This window comes from Gopherus flavomarginatus, chromosome 1 (genome assembly GCF_025201925.1).
Source record: "Gopherus flavomarginatus isolate rGopFla2 chromosome 1, rGopFla2.mat.asm, whole genome shotgun sequence".
Classification (NCBI taxonomy): Eukaryota; Metazoa; Chordata; order Testudines; family Testudinidae; genus Gopherus; species Gopherus flavomarginatus.
In genome coordinates, this window is record NC_066617.1 from 350,677,897 (window position 1) to 350,704,698 (window position 26,802).

At 42.9% G+C, this 26,802-nt stretch overlaps 1 protein-coding gene across 3 annotated transcripts in view; it reads right to left on the reverse strand.

The window, feature by feature from the left end:
• TMEM135 (transmembrane protein 135) overlaps window positions 1–26,802 on the reverse strand; it is a 417,387-nt gene that overhangs the window by 378,840 nt on the left and 11,745 nt on the right. The window lies entirely within an intron of this gene.

The following is a 26,802-nucleotide window of genomic DNA, read 5'->3' on the forward strand; positions in this document are numbered from 1 at the left end:
ACATACATAGCAGGGGGGCATTGCTGGCACATGATGGCGTATATAACATTGGTGGACGTGCAGATGAATGAAGCAGTAATGTTGTAGCTGATCTGGTTTCCTGAGAAAACTACAATGCATTGGTGATCTCCCAGAAAACACTATCCTAGCCACCATGGATGCGGACGCTCTCTACACAAACATCCCACACACAGATGGAATACAAGCTGTCAGGAACAGTATCCCCGACGATGACACAGCACAACTTGTTGCTGAGCTCTGTGACTTTATCTTCACGCACAATTATTTCAAATTTGGTGACAATATATACCTCCAGACCAGTGGCACCGCCATGGGCACCTGCATGGCCCCATAATATGCCAACATTTTTATGGCTGACCTGGAACAACGCTTCCTCAGCTCTTGTCCACTCACGCCCTTTCTCTACCTACGCTACATTGACGACATCTTCATCATCTGGACCCTTGGGAAGGAGACTTTGGAAGAACTCTACCACGATTTCAACAGCTTCCACCTCACCATCAACCTCAGCCTGGACCAATCTACACGGGAGGTCCACTTCCTAGACATCACAGTACAAATAAGTGATGGTCATGTTAATACCACCCTATACCGAAAACCCACCGACTACTATGCCTACCTTCATGCCTCCAGCTTACACCCCAGACACACCACACAATCCACTGTCTACAGCCAAGCGCTGAGGTATAACCGCATTTGGTCCAACTCCTCAGACAGAGACCAACACCAAGAAGATCTTCACCAAGCATTCTCAAAACTACGATACCCGCACGAGGAAATAAGGAAACAAATCAACAGAGCCAGATGTGTACCCAGAAGCCTCCTGTTACAAGATAAGCCCAAAGAAAAAAACCAACAGAACACCACTGGCCATCACCTTCAGTCCTCAATTTAAACCTCTCCAATGCATCATCAGTGATCTATAACCCACCCTGGACAATAATCCTTCACTTTCACAGACCTTGGGAGGCAGGCCAGTCCTTGCCCACAGACAACCCACCAGCCTTAAGCATATTCTCACCAGCAACCACACACCACACCATAACAACTCTTACTCAGGAACCAATATATGCAACAAATCTCGATATCAACTCTGCCCACATATCTACACCAGCGACACCATCACAGGACCTAACCAGATCAGCCACAACATAACTGGTTCATTCACCTGCACGTCCACCAATGTTATATACGCCATCGTGTGCCAGCAATGTCCCTCTGCTACATACGTCAGACAACTGGACAGTCCCTACGTAAAAGAATAAATGGACACAAGTTAGATATTAGGAATGGCAATATACAAAAACTTGTAGGAGAACACTTCAACCTCCCTGGCCACACTATAGCAGACCTTAAGGTGGCCATCCTGCAGCAGGCCATCCTGCAGCAAAAAAAACTTCAGAACCAGACTTCAAAGAGAAACTGCTGAGCTTCAGTTCTTTTGCAAATTTGACACCATCAGATCAGGATTAAACAAAAAGACTGTGAATGGCTAGCCAACTACAAAATCAGTTTCTCCTCCCTTAATTATCACACTTCAACTGCTAGAAAAGGGCTTCATCTTCTCTGATTGAACTAACCTCATTATCTCCAGACTGATTCTTGCCTGCATATTTATATCTGCCTCTGGAAATTTCTATTACATATGTCTGACGAAGTGGGCATTCACCCACGAAAGCTTATGCTCCAATACATCTGTTAGTCTTTAAGGTGCCACAGGACTCTTTGTTGCTTTTTACAGATCCAGACTAACCTGGCTACCCCTCTGATACTTTTACGAAGAATACCATGCAGATTTCCTCTGAACTTGGGCAGCTCTGAGGATACCAGGAAACGCAGAGACAATCCCAAATTATGACCATAAGAAGAATTTTATTACCTTGCTGACCACAAGAGTGGGAGAAAGCTAGCTGTTTTAAGCTGATGTTCCAAGATATGGAAATGAATACAGGTTAAAACATCCCTAAGAAGTCCAAGCATAAGCCTTATGCAGAACCCCCATAAAATAATGAAATATTTCTGTAAATTTTAACTTCAAAGACCCTACTTTTTTTTTTTTTTTTTTACCTTAAAGGACAAGTCTTCCTAAAAAATATTCCCTATGAGGTCAGAGATCAGAAAGAGCAAGCTTAGAATAACCATATCATTTATACAAAGCATCTCTTATTAGTAAGTCCTCTCTTGCAAAAAAAAAAAAAAAAATCACACAATAAGTGTCAGCCAACAGATAGACTAGAGATAGACAACAAATATGCCTAGAGGTCAATTTAATTTCTGCTTGTATGTTTTATAAGAAGGGTGAGATTACTTGCGAGAAAAGCATATAGCTTTTCAGATTCAGTCTGTCAACTAGGACTTACAGGTAGGAAAAAGCTCAAATAATTGTTCTCAATTTCCATGAAGTTAGTATAGTGGTGAAGGACAAAGATATATTCACTTAGCATTTCCTATTCAGATTTCCACTACTGCCTTTCATTCTTTCCTCCACTTCTCTTCCTCTCATCTGAGTGGACTAGGGACCAATCCTAGTTCAAATCAGCAAGTGACCCATGCCCAACACTACAGAAGGCAAAAAAAACCAGGGTCTCTACCAATCTGACCAGGTGAAAATTCCCTCCCAACCCCAAATATGACAATCAGTGAGATGCTGACACACTCAGCATCTCACTAAGACCCACCAGCCAGAAACTTGAGAAAGAATTCACTGTAGTCACTCAGAGCCCTCCCCCATCTAGAGTTCCATCTCAGACAACTGAAGATGCAGTAGAACTTCAGAGTTACGAACACCAGAGTTACAAACTGACCAGTCAACCACACACCTCATTTGGATCCCTAAGTATGCACTCAGGCAGCAGCAGAGACAACAAAAGCAAATGCAGTACAGTACTGTGTTAAATATAAACTACTAAAAAAAAATAAAGGGGAAGTTTAAAAAAGATTTGACAAGGTAAGGAAACTTTCATTTAAATTAAGGTGGCTAAAAGCAGCATTTTTCTTCTGCATAGTAAAATTTCAAAGTTGTATTAAGTTAATGTTCAGTTGTAAGTTTTTGAAAGAACAGTAAGGCATTTGACACAGTCTCGCATGATATCCTTATCGATAAACTAGGCAAATACAATTTAGATGGGGCTACTATAAGGTGGGTGCATAACTGGCTGGATAACCGTACTCAGAGAGTAGTTATTAATGGCTCCCAATCCTGCTGGAAAGGTATAACAAGTGGGGTTCCGCAGGGGTCTGTTTTGGGACCGGCTCTGTTCAATATCTTCATCAACGACTTAAGTGTACTTTCCATGCCAACATGTATTAAGTTTGCAGACGATACCAAACTGGGAGGGATTGCAACTGCTTTGGAGGACAGGGTCAAAATTCAAAATGATCTGGACAAATTGGAGAAATGGTCTGAGGTAAATAGGATGAAGTTCAATAAAGATAAATGCAAAATGCTCCACTTAGGAAGGAACAATCAGTTTCACACATACAGAATGGGAAGAGACTGTGTAGGAAGGAGTATGGCAGAAAGAGATTCAGGGGTCATAGTGGACCACAAGCTAAATATGAGTCAACAGTGTGATATTGTTGCAAAATAAGCAAACGTGATTCTGGGATGCATTAACACGTGTGTTGTAAACAAGACATGAGAAGTCATTCTTCCGCTCTACTCTGCACTGGTCAGGCCTCAACTGGAGTATTGTGTCCAGTTCTGGGCATTTCAAGAAAGATGTGGAGAAACTGGAGAGGGTCCAGAGAAGAGCAACAAGAATGATTAAAGGTCTTGAGAACATGACCTATGAAGGAAGGCTGAAAGAAATGGGTTTAGTTAGTTTGGAAAAGAGAAGACTGAGAGGGGACATGACAGCAGATTTCAGGTATCTAAAAGGGTGTCATCAGGAGGAGGGAGAGAACTTGTTCACCTTAGCCTCTAATGACAGAACAAGCAGCAATGGGCTTAAACTGCAGCAAGGGAGATTTAGGTTGGACATTAGGAAAAAGTTCCTAACTGTCAGGGTAGTTAAACACTGGAATAAATTGCCTAGGGAGGTTGTGGAATCGCCATCTCTGGAGATATTTAAAAGTAGGTTAGATAAATGTCTATCAGGGATGGTCTAGACAGTATTTGGTCCTGCCAGGAGGGCAGGGGACTGGACTCTATAACCTCTCGAGGTCCCTTCCAGTCCTAGAGTCTATGAATCTATGAATCTATGAACAGTATCGACATTCTATCAATGTTTTGTCAAGAGTTACAAACAACCTCCATTCCCAAGGTGTTCATAACTCTGAGGTGCTACTGTATTTACTACTAGCAGTTGGAGAGGGACCACATACCATTGTAGGCAACCTCATCGTACCATCCCCTCCATAAACCTATCAAGCTCAGCCCTGAACCCAGTTGGATTTTTTGTCCACACTACTCCCCTTGGGAGGCCATTCCAGAACTTCATTCCTCTGATGGTTAGAAAACTTCACCTAATTTCAAATCTAGGCTTTTGATGGCCAATTTATATCGATTTGCTCTTGTGTCAATATTGGCCCTCAACTTAAATAATACCTTTCCTTCCCTGCCATGTATTCCTCTGAGGTATTTATAGGGAGTAATCATATCTCCTCTCAGCCTCTGTTTGGTTAACCAAGGCTAAGCAAGCCAAGTTCCTTAAGTCTACTGTCTTTAAGTAAGTTCTCCATCCCTCTGAGCATACTAGTAGTCCTTGTCTCCACCTGTTGCTGTTTGAATTCATCTTTCTTCAACATGAGAGACCAGAACTGTATATAGTATTCTAGATGAGTGCACCAGTGCATAGTACAAGGGTAATGATACTTCCTTATCTCTACAGGAAATACCTTGCCTGATGCATCCTAAGATTGCATTAACCTTTTTCAGGGCCATCTCATTGATGGTTCACAGACATCCTGTAATTGACCAGTACACCTACGTCTTTTTCCTTCTCTGTCACTTGTAACTGATGTGTCTCCAGTTCATAGCAAAAAATTTATCGTTAGTCCCAAAAGGCATGACCTTGCAATTTGCACTACTAAATTTCATCCCTCTTCTGAGGAAGTGGGTATTCACCCACGAAAGCTCATGCTCCAAAACGTCTGTTAGTCTATAAGGTGCCACAGGATTCTTTGCTGCTTTTACAGATCCAGACTAACACGGCTACCCCTCTGATACTTGATCCCTCTTCTATTACTCCATTTGTCATAGTCATTCAAAACTTCTTTATGATAGTTAAGTCCTCCTTCGCACTGGTTACATCTCCCAACTTTGTGTCATCTACAAATTTTATTAGCATACTCCCCCTTTCTGTGACAAGGTCATTAATGAAAAATGTTAAATCGGTGTGCACCATTCTTCTTTCCCTGTTCCTGAAGAACCTGTCAATGGGGGCTCCTCTGGATTACAGGAGATTAGGCAAGTGAGCCAGCTGGATTCCACTTTATTCTCCCTCTCCATCCCCCAAATTCTGCAGGGGAAAGCATCACTAAAATCGATACTGCCAGAAGAGAAGGAAGAAAACCCCTTTCAGGGCACTCTGGAGGCAGCTGCACGTAAGGGCAGCTCCTGACACACAGCTATTGCAGGAACTATGTTGTCCAAAGGGCAGCAGGAGATAATAGAATCAAGCTTCAAGATAGATCTAGCATTAAAAGCTGAAACCTCAAGCAGGGAGTTTGTTTTAGCAAACCAGCTTGTAAGCAAAGTATGGGTAGAAAACGCTAAACTGAAAATTATTGTGTTTTCCCCCGTTACAGATTATTTCTGAGTAAGATGATAGCAAGTATTATCCCCACTTTACATATGCAGGAACTGAGGCAGAGATATGTGACTTGCTCATAGCCATAATTACAGTCTCTGAAGTCACTGACTCCCAAGCCCATGTGTAGGCTACAGTTTGAGCATGAAAAATCTATTCCCCACTGGGAAGTTGGAAGTTTCCTCCAGCAAGCGAGATGGAGGGAAGAGGAGCTCTGACCAATTTATTCCAAAGATAACATAAATTTTGAAAGTTTTTAGTACTTATGTTTATAAAGATACGTTTCTAAAAGCAAATCAATATAGTGCTGTCTTCCCGAGTATGGAGAAAGAACATTCCAACACTACTGATGCTGTCCTCCCAAACACCAATAGAGTAAAACTTACTGGACTGAACAATTATACTGCTGCAATGCAAAACATGTGGTCACACTGGCATTCCTCCAGAAAGTTATGAGCAGAGGTGGCACTGGAGCTTATTCAAGGAGGAAAACAGCCAAAAAAATCACAGACTAGTGGGGGAGTAGCAAAATCTCCACTGCCTCAAGATTAACAGTCAAGAGCTCAGAAGATTTGGGGAAAGGAGGATGAGAAAAATCTCATTTCCATCAACCAGATAGCGCACTTGGACTTAAAATGTAATCAGACACGTCCTAGTTTATACTGGAGCAAGGCCTTAGCAGGCTCCTAGTAGGAATCCCAGTATCTTCTCCATTCTCAGCAGCAAGGTTGGGAAAGGATGGCTCATGTCCTGGCCCTTCTACTGATTAGTGTCAAAACTCGTGCTCTGTGGAAAAAGAAATGCACTCTGGGGCACAACTTTCTTTCCCACTTCACATCCACCTGGCACTGGTCCTTTATTTCCCAGTTGGCTGTACCTTGTTTTTCTGCTCATCATTCCTAATTACCATGTTTCTTTTTCGAGTGCTTGCTCACATCCATTCTATTGTAGGTGTATGTGCTTGCCACGTGCATCAGGACTGGAAGCATTTCCCTCAGTGGTATATGTAGGGGACCATGTCTGGTGCCCTCTGGAGTAGCATGCATATGCACCGGTATAAAGGGCACTGGCTCCCACCTCCCTCGGTTCCTTCTTATTGCTAGTGACAATGCTGGAATGTCTCCTTGCCTCAGCAGCCTCCATGTGCTATGTCAACAGGCAAGGAGCAGCTCATTCATCGGCTCTGTGCCAGGAGGCCCTCCGTCTGTGGGACTTCTGCATTCAGCATGCAATCCACCTAGCAGCCTTTCACCTTCCCAGCATTCAGAACATGCTGGTGGATCATCTCAGCAGGTCCTCCTTCTCTCATCACAAGTGGTCCCTTCCCTCAGAGGCTGTCAGAATGCTCTTCCAGAAGTGGGGAGCTCCCAAGGTAGACCTGTTCGCCACCAGATGGAACAGAAAATGTCATCAGTTCTACTCTCTGCAAGGCCTTGGCAGAAGCTTACTTTCCAATGCCTGCCATGCTCAGGAGACCTGATGTATGCCTTTCCACCAATTCCACTCATCAGCGAAGTCCTCTTAAAAATCAAGAGGTAAAAGGCATGGTTCACTCCGATCACCCCAGCATGACTTTGCCAGCATTGGTTCGGCATGCTCCTGGACCTGGCCATAGCAGCCCCATGGCTACTTCCCAGCCGCCCAGAGCTACTCTCGAAGGATCACAGTCAGCTTCTGCATCTGAACCTTGCCTCTCTCCACCTCACAGCTTGGATACTGTACGGCTGAATCCAAAGGAACAAGCCTACTCTACTCAGGTACAGCAGATTCTCTTGAAGAACAGAAAGCCCTCCACCAAATAAATGTATCTGGCAAAGTGGAAGCATTTCTCCTGTTGGGTGTCAGAGCAGAGTATCTCCCCCACCCAGTCATCTCTGCAGTCCATTCTGGATTACCTGCTTCACTTAAAGCACCAAAGCCTTCTCTTCTCTTCAATCAGTGTGCACCTGGCAGCCATATCAGCCTTCCATCCTCGCATCCACGGAAGATGGGTATTCTCGCATGAGATGACGATCAGGTTCCTGAAAGGCCTTGAAAGACTCTTTCCGCCAATCCAGGACCCAGTTCCCCAATGGGACCTCAACCTGGTCCTCTCCAGGCTCATGAGTCCACCCTTTGAGCCTATGGCTTCTTGTTCCCTTTCCCAGGTGTCATGGAAGGTCGCATTCCTTGTAGCTATTACCCTGGCGAGATGAGTCTCCGAGATTAAAACCCTCACTTTGGAGCCCCAGTACACAGTATTCTACAAGGACTAGATCCAGCTGCAGCCCCATCCGGACTTCCTGCCAAAAGTGGTGTCGCACTTCCATGTCAACCAGGATATCTTCCTCCCAGTGTTCTGTCCAAAGCCTCACACAACCAATGAGGAGAGGCATCTGCACACTCTAGGTGTGAGGCATGCCCTGGCTTTCTACCTAGAACACACCTATCCCTTCCGCAGATAGACTCAGCTCTTTATTGCGACGGCTGACAGGATGAAGGGCCATCCAGTGTCCTCTCAGAGGATTTAGAATTGTATCACCACCTGCATCCGTACTCATTACAAGCTGGCACAGGCTGTGCCTCCACCGATAGCGAAGGTTCACTCTACCAGGGCTCAGGTGTCTTCAGCTGCCTTCCCTGCACATGTCCCTATCCTGGGCATCTGCAGGGCCACAACGTGGTCTTCGATACATACGTTCACAGTGTATTATGCCACCACTCAGTAAGCCAGAGATGACACTGGATTTGGCAAAGCAGTGTTGCAATCGACACGTCCATGAATTCCTACCTGCCTCCAGAAGTACTTCTTGGGAGTCACCTACAATGGAATGGACATGAGCAAGCACATAAAGAAGAAAAGATGGTTACTAGCCTTTTGTAACTGTTGTTCTTTGAGATATGTTGCTCCTGCCCATTCCATGATCCACCCTCCTTCCCCTCTGTCAGAGTTCTGGCAAGAACTAACTGAGGGAGAGGGGAGCTAGTGGCACCTCTTATACCAGGCATACATGCGCCACTCCAGAGGGCGCCAGAGCCTACGGATACCACTGAAGAAAAAACTTACAGCACAAGTATATGTGGTGAGCACACACACCTACAATGGAATGGACAGGAGCCACACATCTCAAAGAGCAACAGTTACAAAAGGTTAGTAATTGTCTTTTCTCCTTTCTATCCTTTAGACCACTCGTACGGCCCCCATGTCTGATCTTACCCTGATCTTTTCAAATCTACCATCCTGAGGTATGCAGGTGCTCCACCTTTCTGATAAGCATGCATGTACAGGTGCATCCCATTGCTTTCACACACAAGTATTTCCAGTGTTCAGCTGTAATGTTCAGGAAGAAATTATTGCCTCTCTCTCCTACACACAGCAGGAGTGGTAGAGGAAATGCTGAAAGATCGGTACTTCTTTTCTTCTGTACACCTTGTTGGACTCAGGACGATCAATTAGGAGCTTGTAGCTGTGGGTAGAATGGAGATGGGGTGCACAAGAGGCTGAATGGTGGCCTAATTGATAGGGCAGTGGGCTGGTACTCAGCAGACTTGTATTCAATTCCCAACTCAGACCTGCCATGTCACCCTCAGCGATTTGCTTGAATTACCCTGCGCCTCTGTTCCCCAACTGTAAAATGGTGAGAGAACTTCCCTATCTCACAAGAGTGTTGTGAGGATAAAATCCATTAATAATTCTGAGCTCCTTAGATATTAAGGTGATAAGGGAAATATACATATTAGATAGGAGAGGTTGAAGAATCAACATAGATAAGGAGTCTTGCTTGCTGGAGGGAGAAGAGTGTTCAGTATATTGTGAGCAGCATTGAGAAGAGCTGCAGAGCATGTGAGAGCTGAGCTTCTTAGCAGTCAGATAGTTTGTTAACATAATTGTAGGTAGAGAAAGAGGTTATTGACATTTGCTGACCTTGTTATTTGAATCTTAAATCCTCGGCAGTGCACAAAGCTCCACAGAGCAGGAAAATTTAAACTGTGAGGGCAGCAGAATCCAAGGCTTCTCTCTCTCTCTTCTGAGGTCTGTGTTTTCTTCATCAGTTTCCAGGAAAGCCTCCTAGATATCTTGGAACTCTGTCAGATTAAGTAATAAATGCTATCTTTTTCTCTGTGCATAGATACTAATCCTTAATTTTGGGCACAAGTGGATTTTGTCAACAGTGATTAAATAAATCCTTAATACGTAACTGTAAACATATCCAGCCTGGATATCCTTTCCCCATAGGAAACAGATCTGTTGCCTGAAGGTGTCATTTCTTATTTTTTTTGCGGGGGGGGGGGGGGGGGGGGGTAAATGTACTTTAATTTCGGCATTGCACATAAATGGATATTTAAATTGGGTGTTGAATGGTTTGTTTGCCAAAGTGAATAATTAATGCTTTCTGATCAAGCAGATCTAACTTGAAGAGGCTGGAAACTCTCTGCATATTTGTAGACTCAACCTAAACAATTCTCTTCTATAGGGCTCTGCTAGGAAATACTGTCTGAGTATGAAAGAGTATTCTTTATATCCAGCTTCTGAAAATTCTGTTCTATGTAGCTTCTTATACAGCCCTCATCAACAGTCTCTGAGTGAGTCCCTGTCATGCATTAGGTGGTGATAACACAATTTCTACATCTAGTGTGTTAGGTCTCTTCTCACACCCCTGAAATATAGGGGTAGAAGGTCTAAGTTTCCAGCAGCTTTCTGTACTGTATAACATTTTCAAAATTCTTATTTAATAAGAAAACATTTAAACTATTAACTTTGATTATTCATTAAAAAAAATTTGCTAATTAGGTATTGCTCCTTAAAGAACTACTAGCATACTAAGTCTGAAGTTTTAAACAAGTCAGAGATACCAAGTGAAAACAAGAGATTATTAATGGAAACTACTTTGCAATCTTAATTATAGATTTCATAGTATTATATTTTGACCCTCAAACCTGAAAAATTAAACATGGCACTACAGTCCATTATATCGGAACACCAACACTTTGTAGAAAAGTATTTCTGCCACTTTTCTTTCAAAAATGCTCACAGATTTAATCTTCTTAAAAATATCTCTAGTCTTGCAAAGTTGTCATAAAAATGTACTACTCCAGGACGTAAATATCTATTCATTCACCCTCTATTATGGGGAACAAGAGTAATTCAAACACTAACAGTATTTTATTCACTCTTCAAAATAGAACTATTTGCTCTGCGCAAGCAGATTTTTGCAAGATAGACTAGCTCAATCAATACACTTCGATAGGAAATAAACACAATAATTAGAAAATGTTTTCAACACAATAACTATGCATTCTTATGAAATAGCATTTAAAGACATGGGGTCAAAATTATAAAGGTAGTTAGTGACCTAAAGATGTAGACAAATGCTTAGTGGGGTTTCCAAAAGTGCCTGAGCTAGGCACCTTTGTAAATCTGGCCAATTGTCACTACATTCAGTTATTGTTTCAACAGAAACTGTTGTTCATCCCTTCCCTTTGCACACCTGCAGTATATAGACTATTACATTTATTTCTATATAGGTAGAAAATGTAGCCAAATTATTGTTCCCAAGCCAAACCACAACTTTGAATTTCCTAGAAGTTTAGCATTTACATTTGCAATTAAAACTTACAAAGTTTAACTGAATTTTCCTGCAATTTAAAACTGTGTTCTAAATTCAGCATATTATTGAACATTCATACTATGGCAGCATCCATAGGCATCATGGCATCCATAGGCATCAGGTCAGGGCCCCATTGTGCGAGATACTAGACAAAGATCTAGCACATTATATGAGAGATTCATATGATGCAACGTTTTAGATATGTGCATGCTACTAGATGCAATATTCTTTTTAACTGACTAATCACAATTTGTCTCACTATAGAATAAATGCCCTCATTAGTATGTTTTGTAAAGTTTTATTTCAGTGTATCGATATTCAGATATATGCATGGCTGCACATAAGCGGGGCCAGCCCACAACATTCTGGAACCTGAGGTGGGGAGCTCAAGTGTCACCCCCATTCCCCCTCACTTGGGCCAAAACTTTGAAAGGTCCCAATTCTACCTTCTTCCTGTTCTACTCCTCTCATCGTACTGCTCTGCTTTTGCCTTGTTCAAAAATTTTAAGTAACACTTACATTTGCTCTTCAGGCGTTTGAAAGTTAACTTTTCTTGTATGCATTGTAAACGCTGGCATTTTTATCTCTTTGAATAATCAAAGTGGTGCTTTCTGTGCCTTCTTGGTTGCAAAGATTTGAACGGCTTCCTGCTGAAGGTCCACAGTCTGGCCAGCTCATGCTCTGTTGAAATGGTTGCAAGGCCGACCAACCTCTGCTGTGTCCTTGTGGAGCGTAGATGTGTTTTTATTAACTTCAGCTTAGAGAAGCTGCATTCTTCACTGGCAACTGTTATAGGAAGTGTTAAGAAGTATGCGCAGAGCAACAAAAGCTCTGGAAAGAGGGTGGTCATCTTATTTGCACACATATATTCCAGAACAGCCTTTGAAGTTGATCCTGCTGAAATGCATCTTGAAAGGGTTTTCAGTTCATTACCTAAATCACTTGCATCAATACCACGCATGTCAACACTGTCTCTAGTGCCCTGCATTGCTCGTGCAAGTCTTCTTCAGGGATAGTGAGGAGTTTTGGAATATCATACAACATCCCAAATATACTGCTGTGTTCCTTGAGCTGCGTGAAACATTCTTCAGCTAACTGTACTGCACAATCTAGCACTTGGTTAAAGAATTCAACTTTGAATTGTTGTTTGGGGTCTCTTATGGGATTATCCCATGCCCTGTAATCAAAATGTCTTCTTCTTTGGTGACTCTTGTATTCTTGAATGGGTGGGAAAATAGCTTCAGTGCAAAGTTCCTCTGTCAACTTCTGTGCACTCTTCAGAATGTTTTGAAATCCCTCATCTGACCAGTAAGACAGTAGGTATGTCTTTGCTTTGTCCAGTTGTTCCATTGCTCCAGATATATCAAGGTCAACACCTTGGAGTCTCTTGCTAACAACATTTACTTCAAAGAGTATGTCATGCCACAACACTAAGCCACACAGAAATTTGAAGTTATGTATGTTTCTGGTGATTCCATTTCCCTCTGCCACTGTTCTCCCATGAACAGTTGCTGTCATAGCATTATCCTCCATAACGGCAACTATGGCATCATCTATCTTCCCAATTTGGTGTCTGATAGGCTTTATCACCTCCACTCGACTTTCCCATTGTGTGACACTCAGTGGTTTCAGTATCAGAGAGAATGTTCCCAGATGTTGCTTCAAAATTTGCCATCGATGAATTGATGCAGATAAAAATACATAGATGCTTTCAATTGCATTAAAAAATTCAGCAGCCTCACTAGAAGCTGATGCTGCATCACTGACCACCAAGTTCAATGAATGAGAACTGCCTGGGACAAAAAAAGCTCGAGGGTTTAAACTCTCGGATCCGTATCTGCACTCCTCTGTTCTTTCCTCTCATGTTGGCACCATTATCGTAGCCCTGACCTCTCATGTCAGCTATCGCAATTCCCGTATCTTCCAGCTTTTTAAGAAGCACATTTGTCATACCAGTTCCTGTAGTATCATCAATGTCAATACATTCTAGAAAATGCTCTCTGACAGTCACCATTGCAGGGACATTTTCACTAGGTTCTGCTGTTGTTACAAAATGCACCAATCAAGTCATTTCTTCCATATGGCTGATGTCAGGTGTGCGGTCCAGAATAACAGAGTAATATCTTGCTGACTTCAGATCTGCCACAATCTTCTGTTTGAGTTTTGTTACCAGTAACTGTATGATCTCATTTTGAATTGTAGTGGTGTGTTTACATTTCTTGGGTGGTGACTCTTCTTAGATGCTCCTGGAGTATAGCATCAAACTCAGCCATTGGCTACAAAATATTAAGGAAGTTTCCATTGTTTGGCACATAAAGCTGATCTGAAGTGCCACACAGTGCTAGGTTTTGGGTAGCAAGCATTCTCACAATGGCAATGAGTCTTTTCAGAACATTTTGCCAGTAAAGAGATTCTGAGGCAATCTTCTCTTGATGCTGATCATCTATGGTGGCCTTTAACCTTAGTCTCATCTGGAAGAGTTTGCAACAAAAATAGCATGCAGCACTCTGGGTTTTTGAGCACATAAGCCATGGCCTCTCCACTCTGTCACCATTGCGGATTTCAAACCAGTAATGTGTTGGATGGAAACTTCTATTTTCATTGTCTTTGGGGAACATGAAGTTTTTCACTTGCTGTGGCCCATGCAGTACAAAGAAGTCCCTCAGGCTACTGCTCAAGTGGGTCCACAGTCCTAGATCATCTAGACTTAAGGAACGAAACTCAGCAGCAGCTGTTTCTTGCGCCTCCACCACACTTTTCTCTGATCTACACTTTTCTTCAGGAATGTGCATGGTTATATCCATTTGAGATGGAGATACGGACACTGCAGTAGCTGCCAGGTCACCTGCATTCTAACTGGAAGATCAGACATCTCCTCACCACTCATCCTCACTGGGGCCAGAAGGCTCACCATGAACATTTGTGTCTGTGTATCTCAGGAGAGCTCCTTCCGGCTTACATAGAAAAGCTTCCTTTGCTTGCTTTCTTTTTCTGAACGTTGCCCCAGAGGAGTGTTTTCTTCTTTCACTCATGACTGCTGTTCTGTGCCAGTTATAGTGGCTCTCAACACTCAGCTGAAGGGGACAAATAAGCAGGCTGGTAGCAGGGCCTAAGTGAGGGAAGATATTGCGTCTTAAGAGCCTAACTGCCTCCTAATACTTCAGTTGACTGCCTGTTCTCCTCAAGTGGGTTCAGGGAAGCAGCAGGAAACAGGAAGCTCCCTAAGAAGCTGGTGTGAATCAGTCCAGGCTCCTGGGGGTGCCAGACAAGTACATAAGAGGCTCCTCCTCTTCTCTGTCCCTGCAGCTCCTGCTTTCTCTTATTACCTTTCACATTTTCTCCTGCCTGCCTGTTATGTCTCTTGTGCCCTCCTTCCTCCAACACAGCACTCTACCATCTCTGTGCATCTAGAGCAGAGAGAATATATATGCACCAGCAGCAGACCCGATTTCCTACACTCTGGTGGCACCCCCGCACAGTCTGGAACCTGAGGTGGCCGCCTCAGTTCGCCTCACAGTAAAGCCAGCCATGCTATAATCTATTTTGCAACCAGTTGTTTCTCAAACCTTAGCAAGTCATAGGTCTTACAGAGAACTATGAGTTAACATAAGTACAAAGATTTCAAATGAATAAATTGATATTTTAGTTATCCAAGAGAAAATTACTCTAAAAAAAGGTGAAGAAAACAAAACACAGATTTTTATCATCTATGGCCATGTAACTCATAAAAAAGACATAATGAAATGTATTAAACATTTATTAAAAATAATTTGTGCTGAAAGGGCTTTGAATAGAAGTGGCTGCTCAATAGCCACAGCAGCACTATGATTAGTAACTATCCAAAAAATGAACCATCAATTCAATCTAAAATTTAGAAACTTACAGCAATGCAAAGTTCACTTCTTTCCTCAAGTGCAAATGCACAGAGATGACTGTCTCTCCTGAAGGTTTCTTAAAAATCATAAGTTATGATCATAAGCAATGGGTTTTACCAGCCAGGACAGACAAACATGTTAAGCCCTGTCACCATTAAGAAACTGACATTTTAACCTCTTCACAAGGCAGCATGGTTCCAATGTGCAGCTTTGGGGACTAAAAAGTTAACTCAACAAAAATGGAAAAACCAATCCCCACCAAATATTGATGCCTGGCTCAGTGACATAGCTGACCTCACAGCTAACAACTGGCATTCCACACAAGAGGAACGCCTGAAAAATTCAAAGCAATCTGAGATGACTTTCTAGAGGTCTATGATTAATGTAGACGCTAAAGGTATATGTCTCCTCCTCTCCTCTCCCTTTAACCTAACCTTGTTTATTTACTTTGTGTCTTATGATGAATCTGATATTTTTATATATCTGTTGTTTTGGAAAATTCAACAAAAAATTATAAATATAAAAAAAGGAAACAGATATTTTAACTTCAGGTGTCAAGCATGGCTCTTTCTATGAGCAAAGATGAAAATGCATCTGCCAATCACAGACGGGGTCAACTGAGTTCAGCATCCATTTAAGAAAGTATAGTCCTACCACAGTTCTAAACACTGGCTAACCACGCTTTCTTACAACAGTTGCTGAACATAAGTTGCTCTATCTACGCCAACAGGACCACAGCATTAAACACTGAGGGGAAGAAAACTGTATTTGCATCACTAGAAACAGCTGATTTTTAAAGGTAAAATTAGCCTTAAATACTTAGCTATGTGTATCATAAGCATTAAGAATATAAGGATGGCCATACTGGGTCAGACCAAAGGTCTATCTATCCCAGTACCCTGTCTTCCTGTCACAGTGGCCAATGCCAAGTGCCCCAGAGGGAATGAACAGAACAGTTAATCATCAAATGATCCATCCCCTGTGGCCTTTCCCAGATTCTGGCAAACAGATGCTAGGGACACCATCCCTTCCCATCCTGGCTAATACCCATTGATGGACCTACCTTCCATTTATTTATCTAGTTTTTTTAACCATGTTATAGTCTTGGCCTTCACAACATCCCCTGGCAAGGAGTTTCACAGATTGACAGTGCATTGTGTGAAAAAAATACTTCCTTTTGTTTTAAACCTGCTGCCTAATAATTTCATTTGGTGACCCATAGTTCTTGTGTTATGAGGAGTAAATAACACTTCCTTATTTCCTTTCTTCACACCTGTCATAATTTTATTAACCTCAATCATATACCCCCATTAGTCATCTCTTTTCCAAGCTGAAAAGTCCCAGTCTTATTAATCTCTGCTCATACGGCAGCTATTCCATACCCCTAGTCATTTTTGTTGCCCTTTTCTAAACCTTTTCCAAGTCCAATATATCTTTTTTGAGATGGTGCGACCACATCTGCACTCAATATTCAAGATGTGGACATACCATGGATTTATATAGAGGCAACATGATATTTTCTGTCTTCTTATCCCTTTCTTAACGATTCCCGACATTCTATTCACTTTTTTGACTGATGCTGCACATTGAGTGGACGTTTTCAGAGAACTATCCACAGTGACTCCAAGATCTCTTTCTTGAGTGGTAACAGGTAATTTAGTCCCCATCATTTGATATGTATAGTTGGGATTATGCTTTCCAATGTGCATTACTTTGCATTTATCAACACTGAATTTCATCTGCCATTTTGTTGCTCAGTCACTCAGTTTTGAGAGACCCTTTTGTAGCTCTTTGCAGTCTGCCTGGGACTTAACTATCTTGAGTAGTTTTGTATTACTGCATTATGCAAATCCTGCTAATTTCTGATGCATCTGACACTTGTTCAGTTTTAGAAAAATTCAACCCATGGCCAACTGGAGCATAATAGACGAAGAGGTAAAGAACCTCAGACATTTCCTGTCCTTTATTTGATCCTTCAACTGAGAATGTTCCTTCATCCCTCTCCTTTCAAATTTCTTTACAAAACTTTGCAAAAACTGAAAAATTTTTGTGAAGCAGGCCAGACTGACCTGAATGTTTTTATGTTACTGATGCATGTAAGTATGTCAGTACCACTCAGACAAGACTTAACACTGACTTCACTGAAGGCCTCATGCTGTGCAGGAATTTGTATCAACAATTCATATATCCTCAGCATGTGCAAACTATTTGCACAAAAATAAGTAATTCAGAGGTCATGATGGCTTGATGATAATGTTAGAGGCCTTTTCAGCAACCTATGATCTATATTCCTGCTTGTCTCAAATCATGGGAAGACCACCACATGGTATTATGGATTTCGATAGAGAAGAACAAGAGACTTACAAAACAATTGGCAAGAATCAAGTGACACAGTAATTCCTTAGAGAGCCTCACTGACTTTCAGTGGATGCAACTTCCATCTCAGAGTCTAAACTCAGCTCCTGGGAGGACTCTTGAATAGAGTGTCCTTCAGCTCAGTGAGATTTCTTGGCTCATTCATCTGTGAAATAGTCACAGATGATTTCCTCATTAAAATCACATCTTCTGGGTTATAAATTACCCGTAACGATGTTTTCACCTTCTCCCACCCCTCCCCTCCTATACAGGTCAACAAATCTTCATGCTGATGAATTTTGTAAGCGTATATGCTGCTTCCTTTTAAATTAGCGAATGAAGAGCTTTTCCATTATTGGCTAAAAGGCTACATTAAAAGACTGTCCAACTGAAAGTTAGTCAATTTCAAATTATGATTTAGAAGCTTCAGGTATTACAGCTACCCCAAACCCTCTTGCCAATTATTACAAGAATACTGACATTTTCCGTTTGTTTTTTTTTGTTTGTTTTTTTTAAAGTGCCACCCTTTGTTAATGCATGAAAGGCCCATACAAATGAGAATAAATTAACTGAACTATACAAGGAACAGTAAAACTGAGTACTATTAAAAACAACAAAAGAAAGTGAAAAGACGAGGAAATTTTCTTCCTCTAGTTAAAAGTGTCTCTTGTAACACTTATAGGTAACATTTTCAGACTGAATTGTGATTTTCAAGTTGTTGAGGCCCATTTAGAAAACTGACTGCGGATATGTAAGATGAATAAAAGTAATCCCATTAGACAATTTAATAACCCATGAAAAGAAAAAATTATAACAATTATGAATAAGTTATCATGCTAACAAACAGCTTATAACCACTGAACTGTGAAAGCCAAAAAAAAAAAAAAAAGGTGTCTTTTGAATAATCTAACAGTTACACCACCACTCACTTGGTATCGAAAAAACATGTTTATTTCTTGCAATGGCTGACAATGTTTATAAAAAGTCTTATATCAATCACTGTTAACATTCGACACAGTGATAAAAACATGTGCATGCACGTGCACACAGACCTCTTTTCCTGGCCACAGTACAACCAGCAACCATGACTACAAATGTATTTATTATAATAATAATAATAGTAATAATGACAGTTTTTCCTGCCCAGACACTAGCACAATATCTGATTACTGAGGACATGGAATGTTTTCATTATTACATTAATGTCATGGGTAGAGACAACACAGTTTGAACAAATATAAATCAGAGAAATTCTGCTAGAACAAATGTGTTTAACATATACTTTTAGCTACCATGGTTCTGATCCCAGTGCAGACAGGGACAAGCATTTGGTTATACCAGAGGTTCTCAAACTGGGAGTTGGGACCCCTCAGGGGGTCGCAAGGTTATTACATGGGGGGTCACAAGCTGTCAGCCTCCACCCCAAACCCAACTTTGCCTCCAGCATTTATAATGGTGTTAAATATATAAAAAAGTGTTTTTAATGTATAAGGGAGGTCACACTCAGAGGCTTGCTGTGTGAAAGGGGTCACCAAAACAAAAGTCAGAGAACCCCTGGGCTAAACTGTCAAAGGTTTTTTCACTCTGTCCTCAAAGTAAAAGTTCCCAACTGACTAAATGTTACTGGAAGTCAATGGGTGTTGAACATATAAATAAAGGATAAAACTCAGCACCGTGAAGGTTCCTCTGGTTGCATTTTGAAGAGAAGGAACAGACAAATGTATCACGTTGAAAATTTTTGAATGAATCATACATTTTAGAATTGTACTTCAACAAAAGCAAGTAAATGTAAATAGTCTCTAGTAATGCCTTAATTGACATTAAAGCAGGCTGCATAAAAATATACAGCTACAGCTAAACCCTCATCTCCCATGCACAGCACATGCGACATCCTACGAAAATGTGCTACTGGGCATGCATCTGCAAGTTAATTTTTCAAGATACGACATTCAGGTTGAAATGGGGCTTAAATTAGAGTGGACATGCCTCTTATAGTGTAATTAGGGTTCAAAGGTTAATATTTATTAGGAGTAAAAATTGTATTTAAATTGTTGTTTAAAAATTTTTGCCTTGATTTTCATTAAGAATTTCACTACAACCTTCTGAAACACCACCAGCAAGTAAGGAAGACCTTTAGGGCCTGCAGGATCCCTACCGAACGTCTACAAATTTTGCCACCATCAGTGTACAATTAATACATTTTTTCACATTTTATCAGATTAAACCTAAAAATAGCAACAGAATAATTATTTTCATGTTTCAAAGGTGAACAAAAACAAACCACCTTGTAATTTGGCAACAAGCCACTAAATGAAATGTTCAAGCAGTATCATCTCCAGGATTATAGACAGAACAGATTATCACACATGGACAGGATTTACTATAGACTATACAACATGCACAGCCTTTACCAACACATAGGTGTACAGGATCCTTGCCCTGGGGTCCTTAGAACAGAAATCACACAAGCAATTAAGGAGCAAACAGTGCCAAAAAAGAGATCAGCACTGGAATATTAAATAGAAATAGTGAACTCTAAAGAAGGATTTGAAAGGGAAGGTTCTGACTGCATCAGATGAAGTGGGCTGTCACAAGCACAGGGTATAGTAGGAAATGACATGAAGTCAAGAACAGAAGAGAAAGACAAAAGGAGCACTAATGTCAGGGAATAATGCATAAAAGAGAAAATTGAAAAGAATCGGACTGGGACTCAGAAGCCTGGGTTCAAATCCTGGCTCTGTTACAGACTCGCAGCGTATCCTCGACAACTTTCAATCTCTGAGCCTCAACTCCCTATATGTTGGGCCTACCAACTTCAAGGCCATGAAAAATGTGTCATGGACCATAAAATATGTCCTTCCTCATGAAATCCAGTCTCCTTCATGATGCTGGGAGCGCCCCAGCTGGGCTGGAGAGGGACAGGACTTGTTCTTCCCCTGCAAGGCCAGTCTCGGTATGGAGATCAGACCCACCTTCGGAGGCAGTGCAGAAGCAAAGGTGGTACACCCAGGGCTTCTACACTGCAGCAGCCCTAGAGCTTCCTGCAGCTGGGGAAAGTACCTGGAGGGGATCTGATCTCCTCACTGAGAACAGCTGTGCTGGGGAAGAGCAAGTCCTGACCCTCCCCAGCCTGGCCAGGACTGGGCTCGAGGCTTCCATGCCATGGCTTCTGCCGGGGCTTCCACCCTGCGGCTCCTGCTAGGACTCTCACCTCCACGGCCCCTGCCAGGTCTCGAGGCACTCGGGCTCGGGGCTTCTGCTCCCGTGGCTCCTGCTGGGGCTCAGGGCTTCTGTCCCCTGGCTCCTGCCGGGTCTTGGGATGCCTGGTCTCAGGGCTTCTGCCCCGCGGCTCCTGCTGAGGTTCAGGGCACCCGTCCCCCCCGCCCCCCAGCTCCTGCCGGGGCTCAGAACATCCAGGTTCAAGGCTTCCATGTTCGTGGAGTCTGCGGGGGCTCAGGGCACCCATTTTTCAAGACCCTGTGGGCCTATGTGTTAATCCACCACTGGCTGGTGCTCCCAGCAGCACGGGGGAAATCGGACCCACTTCCACCTCTGGAAGCCTCCTCCGGCTGCAGGAAGCTCCGCGGTGAAGTGAAGGTGGCAATCCCGTGACCCCCCCGACAACCGTTTTGCAGTCCTCCCACAGCCCCCTTTTTGGGTCAGGACCCATGATTACAACACAACAAAATTTCAGATGTAAACACCTGAAAATGTGAAATTGACTAGTTTTCAAATCCCATGGCCATTAAATTAACCAAATTGGACCATGAATTGGAAAGGGCTCTACCTATATGTAAAATGGAGGTAATACTACTCCCTTCCATTGTCAGTATTATCTAAGGGCTAGTCTACATCTGAAAGTTTTACCAATATAACTGTTTCAGTTGGACACAATATTTTTTAACAGAAATAGTTATACTGGTAAAAGCCCTCATATAGACACAGTTTACACTGGAAGAAATACTACACCAAAAATCTGCATACAGTATTTTATATTTTGTCAATAAATACATGTGGAGGCTCCAGCAAGGCAGTGGGGAGCACAAGCCATTAGCTGCACAGAGGTGGGAGATCACTCTGCAGCCCCTCCACCCCATCCCCACCCCAGGACATGGACTCAGCAGTGAGGCTGCACCCATCCATGACACAGCACAAGGGCCAGGCCTGCTCAAGAAATACCCTGGGGCCCCACCCCTCCAAGATAGGTGCAACAATATAGCAAGCGAGAGGGAGTCTCTTACACACACCCAGACCTTGCCCCCGATCCAGGTGTGAGGCAGGCAGGTTCAGCATGACAGGATCCAAGTGTGGAGGGGCCTATTGTGCGGGGGATTCAGGTGTGAGGTGAGAGAGTTCTATGTGGGACAATCTGGGGGCAGGCGGCTCAGTGTGGGATTTGCATGCATGGGAAATGGGACTCTGAGATGGGGGGGGAAGGCCAGGCAAAGGTGGCTGGGGCTGAGAGAGGAAGGGGCTGGATGTGGGGGACTCAGCAGGGAGTCTGGCTGCTGGGAGAGTGGGGCCCAGTGCGGGTCTGAGTGCCAGTAGTAGGAGCTCAGTGGGGTGGGAGTCTGGATGTGGGGAACTCGTCGTTGTTATCCAGGTGGAGGGAGATGGGGATCATTGGGGTGGGAGCTGAGTGCAGGAGGCTCAGAGGGGGTGGTCCAGGTGGAAGTCTGGATGCAAGGGGGGTCTGGGTGCGGGGAGGACAAGGCTCAGCAGGGTAGGAGTCCAGGGGGCTCGGCAGCAGTTATCTGTATGAGGGGGGTCAGGCAGATGGGGGAACAGCTCCTCATACAGGGACCCCTCCCCACACAGCAGAGGAGCAATGGGGGCAGGAAGCAGAGGGGGGCCCCACATGGATGCAACACTTTCTGCAGCCAGGGGAGGCTTCTGAGGATAGATCTGACTGGCCCACAACTCCTCCTTGCAGGGGAAGAAGAAATCCCATCCTCCCCTGTCCCCAGCCCAGCCAGGGCTAGCAGCTGAGTCTGATGCAGGCTAGGAGTCACCAGCCAGGGCACACCCAGCCCCTCTCCCCCACTACACACACTGTAATTTACCTCTCCACCAGCTGCTCCAGGCCCATGCTACTAGAGAGGGGCGTGTGACTGCTCTTGCAGCTTCCCTTTGCTTCAGGAAAGCATTTTTCTGCCAGAATGCAAAGAAATCTGTGGGGGACATGAATTTTGCATGCACACAGTGGTGCAGCATTCCCCCAGCATAACAGTTATACAGATACTAGTGACTTACCAGTAAAGTTTATTCCCCTTTCCTTACATCAATAGCTATACTGGTATAAAGTATAACTGTGTTCACATCAGGAAGATTGTACCATTCTAACTATACTCCATATAGTTAAAATAGTACAATTTTCTAGTGTAGGCAAGGCTTAATTAGATTGTAAGTTTGGGAATGTGATAATCAATTATTTGTTAATTTTTGAAAACTAGCAAATTACAATATGATCACCTGATAATAAGACTAAAAATCAGAATAAAATATTTTATATTACTGTAAAATTATCTTCAGATGGAAAATTATAGCACTTATAAACGGCTAAGAGCTTGAGTTCAAGGCAATTTTTTTAAACATTTTTCAGAAAAGCAGTGACCCACCAAAGATTTTCTGCACATAGTGAGCACAGTTAAAAATAGTATTTGTGGCAGTTTCAGAACCCAGTGTCAGAGACTGTAAGCTAGTTGCCAAATTACATAATACTGCTTTAAGAATGAGAGAGACAAAGAGTAACATATACACAACCATTGTTTCAATATAAAATTTATTTTTGAATCAGAATGGTCTAGTGTTCACATGAGGGGATTAGAAGAAGAGGTTACTCACCCTGTGCAGTAATAGTGGTTCTTCAAGATCTGTCCCCCTATGGATGATCCACTTCAGTTCCTTCCTACGGTGCTCCACTTCAGGGGAGTATGCACCCCATGCACCTTTGATCAGAGATTTTATGTAGCAGTCCCTGTTCGGCCCACACATGCACACTATCCAGCCTTGTGCTCTGCACTGTGGCTATATAGAACTGTACAGACAAACTGCCCTCAACTCCTTCTCTACCGCAAAGCTCCATAACAGAGAACTCCAAAGCTGAGGGGATGAAAGACAGGTGGTGGAGCACAATGGGGGGGGTGGGGGGTGGTCACATCTCGAAGAACCACAGCTACTGCACAGAGCGAGTAATTTCTTTTTCAACTAGTGTCCCTATGAGTGCTTCACTTCAGTACCAAGCTGTACCCTCTAAGGAGCGGAGGGCTTCGGAGTAGAGTCCAAAATTGAAGACAGCACAGTAGAGCCTAGCATAGCATCAAAAGCTGAGTCATGAGTTACTGCATAATGTTCAGAAAAGGGATGGATGGAGGTCCAAGTTGTGGCTCTACATCAGGGGTCGGCAACCTTTCAGCAGTGGTGTGCCGAGTCTTCATTTATTCACTATAATTTAAGGTTTCCCGTGCCAGTAATATCATTTTAACGTTTTTAGAAGGTCTCTTTCTATAAATCCATAATATATAACTAAGCTATTGTTGTATGTAAAGTAAATAGGGTTTTTAAAATGTTTAAGAAGCTTCATTTAAAATTAAATTAAAATGCAGAGCCCCTGGACCGGTGGCCAGGACCTAGACAGTGTGAGTGACGCTGAAAATCAGCTCGCATGCCACCTTTGGCACTCATGCCATAGGTTGCCTACCCCTGCTCTACATATTTCAGTAATGGGAACATTTTTAGGAATGGTTATCAAAGTAAAGAAAGGGTTACTACTCTGGAAGGAGGTTGAAGATCATGAGACTGACAGATAATGAAGTCAGATATCTATCTAGAAAGTCTTTGCTTGGAAACTGGAGATCCCTTAGATCTGTCTGCAATAGACATAAAACAATCCGGGAAATTTTCTAAATGGCTTGGCTTAGTCCTGCCCAGGTAAAAGGCTTAAGCCCTTCTGACACTGAGTGTGTGCAATATTAAATCTTCCTTATTCAGATGTTGTTTAGGGAAGAAAAGTGGAAGATGAATAAGCAGGTTAATGTGAAAATCAGAGGACACTTTTAGTAAGAATTTGGGGTGTAGTCATAATGTGACCTTGTCTCTGAAAAATACCATAAAAGAAAGACATGCGATCAGAGCCCTAATCTCCTCAACTCTTCCAGCAGAAGTAATGGCTACCAGAAGGCCAACAATAAGTCAAGGAGGGAGCAGGTTGCCACAGGTTCAACGGGGGCTCTTGTAAGGCATCTAAGCACCAAATTGAGGTCCCAAATCAGGGAAGGATGTTTGACTTGTGCAAAATGATTCCTCACTGTGACACTTTGTATCTTGGGGGAACACTCTGCATCCCCATGTTCATCCTTATAATATGATTGTGTGGTATTCAACGTAAAATTTGTCATGTTGGGTGTCTTCTGAAAGCTCATTATGCACTGAGCATTGTTGTTATAGTAATGTTATAGTTACGTTATAGGTTGTAATTTCATGTATATGGTTATGAGGCTGAAAATGTATCCTCATGGCTTAAAACAAGCTCAGGGCAAAACTCTCCAGGAACAGAGGGGCAATTCACTTCTCACCAGGGCACGTACGGGACAAACCCAGCCCAGTCTCACAGGAACAAAGGACGCTGGCCTAGGCAGCAACAAAAAATCTGTTAGACTCTCAAGGAAGTCACTCCCCTTCCCTTGGTCCGCTTGGGACTATTTTGAAGAAATGCTCACCTGACTCTGAAAGGGGGGAAGAGGGGGTGAGCAAAGCCAAGAGGGAAAAAAGAACATGACAAAGGGGAGAGATATTTGCCATGCTCTTCCTCTCTCTCTCACCTCCATTTAGAGACACCACTACCAAACAACTGAAGCACTGATCAAAGGGGAGAGCCTGGCTCAAGGGCAACCAGCCAGCCTGTGGTGAGAAGCATCTAAATTTGTAAGGGCATGGAAAGTGTTACGGTCAGCTTAGAATGTGTTTTGCTTTTATTTCATTTAACCAAATCTGACTTCTTGTGCTTTGACTTATAATCACTTAAAATCTATCTATTGTAGTTAATTTGTTTGTTTATTCTACCTGAAGCAGTGTGTTTGGTTTGAAGTGTATTGAAGACTCCCCTTGGGATAACAAGCCTGGTACATATCAATTTCTTTGTTAAATTGACGAACTCATATAAGCTTGCAGCGTCCAGCGGGCATAAATGGACACTGAAAGATGGAGGTTCCTAGGGTTGTGTCTGGGACTGGAGATATTGACTAGTGTCATTCAGTTGCACAATCCAAGCAGCGGCTGGCCAAAAGTGTTCACTGGGAGCAGTTTACATGCCAGAGACTGTGCATGAAGAGTCCGAGTGGGGGTTCTCACAGCAGAGCAGGGTAAGGCTGGCTCCCAGAGTCGAAGATTGGAGCAACCTAGCAGATCACTAGTCCAGATAACACCAGGGGAACGTCACACGCACCCCTTGAGAAACCTTTTCACTGGATGGCCGAATATCCAAAAACCTTCCACCAGAGAATGGAACATCATAACTTCTGTCAAAAGTACCCTAATCGAATTCAGAAACAACCCTGTCTTCTTTCAATTCCAGGATGTAGTCTAGTATATATGACAGCGAAGATGACCCTGGTGGAAACTGTCACATCAGTAGCTGAATCTCATCCACTTTTGTAGGTAAGTATTATGAGTAAACTGCTTCCTATTATGCAACAATACTCTGGTTACCTCCTCAGAACAGACTGAGTCTAATCCCGTGAGCCATTGATCAGCCATGTTTGAGGCGAAGAACTTCCAGGTTGGACTGAAGAATTTGACAGGCATCCTGAGAGAGAAGATGAGGAACATCTGCAGGGTGATCGGTTGACAAACAGCCAACTAGATGAGAAAAGTAAACCATGTCTGTCTTGGCCACATTAGGACCACCAGAATAACCCTGGCCTTATCTTTCCTTACCTTGATCAGCACTTTGGATATTAGAAGAATTGGAGGAAAATGCATACAGCAAACCCAACGTCTAATGAAAGAGACAGACATCTCCCAAGGAGTGGCAACTCAGTCCATCTCTCAAGAACTGGAAGCATTTCTCGTTTCTGGCCATGGCGAACAGGTTTACCTGCAGGATGCCCTACCACCATAATATGTGGTGGAGCATGATGGGATCTATTTCCCATTAGTGGTCCTGAGCAAAAGTGTCTGTGAGGGTATCCATGATGTTTGGAATGCCCAGAA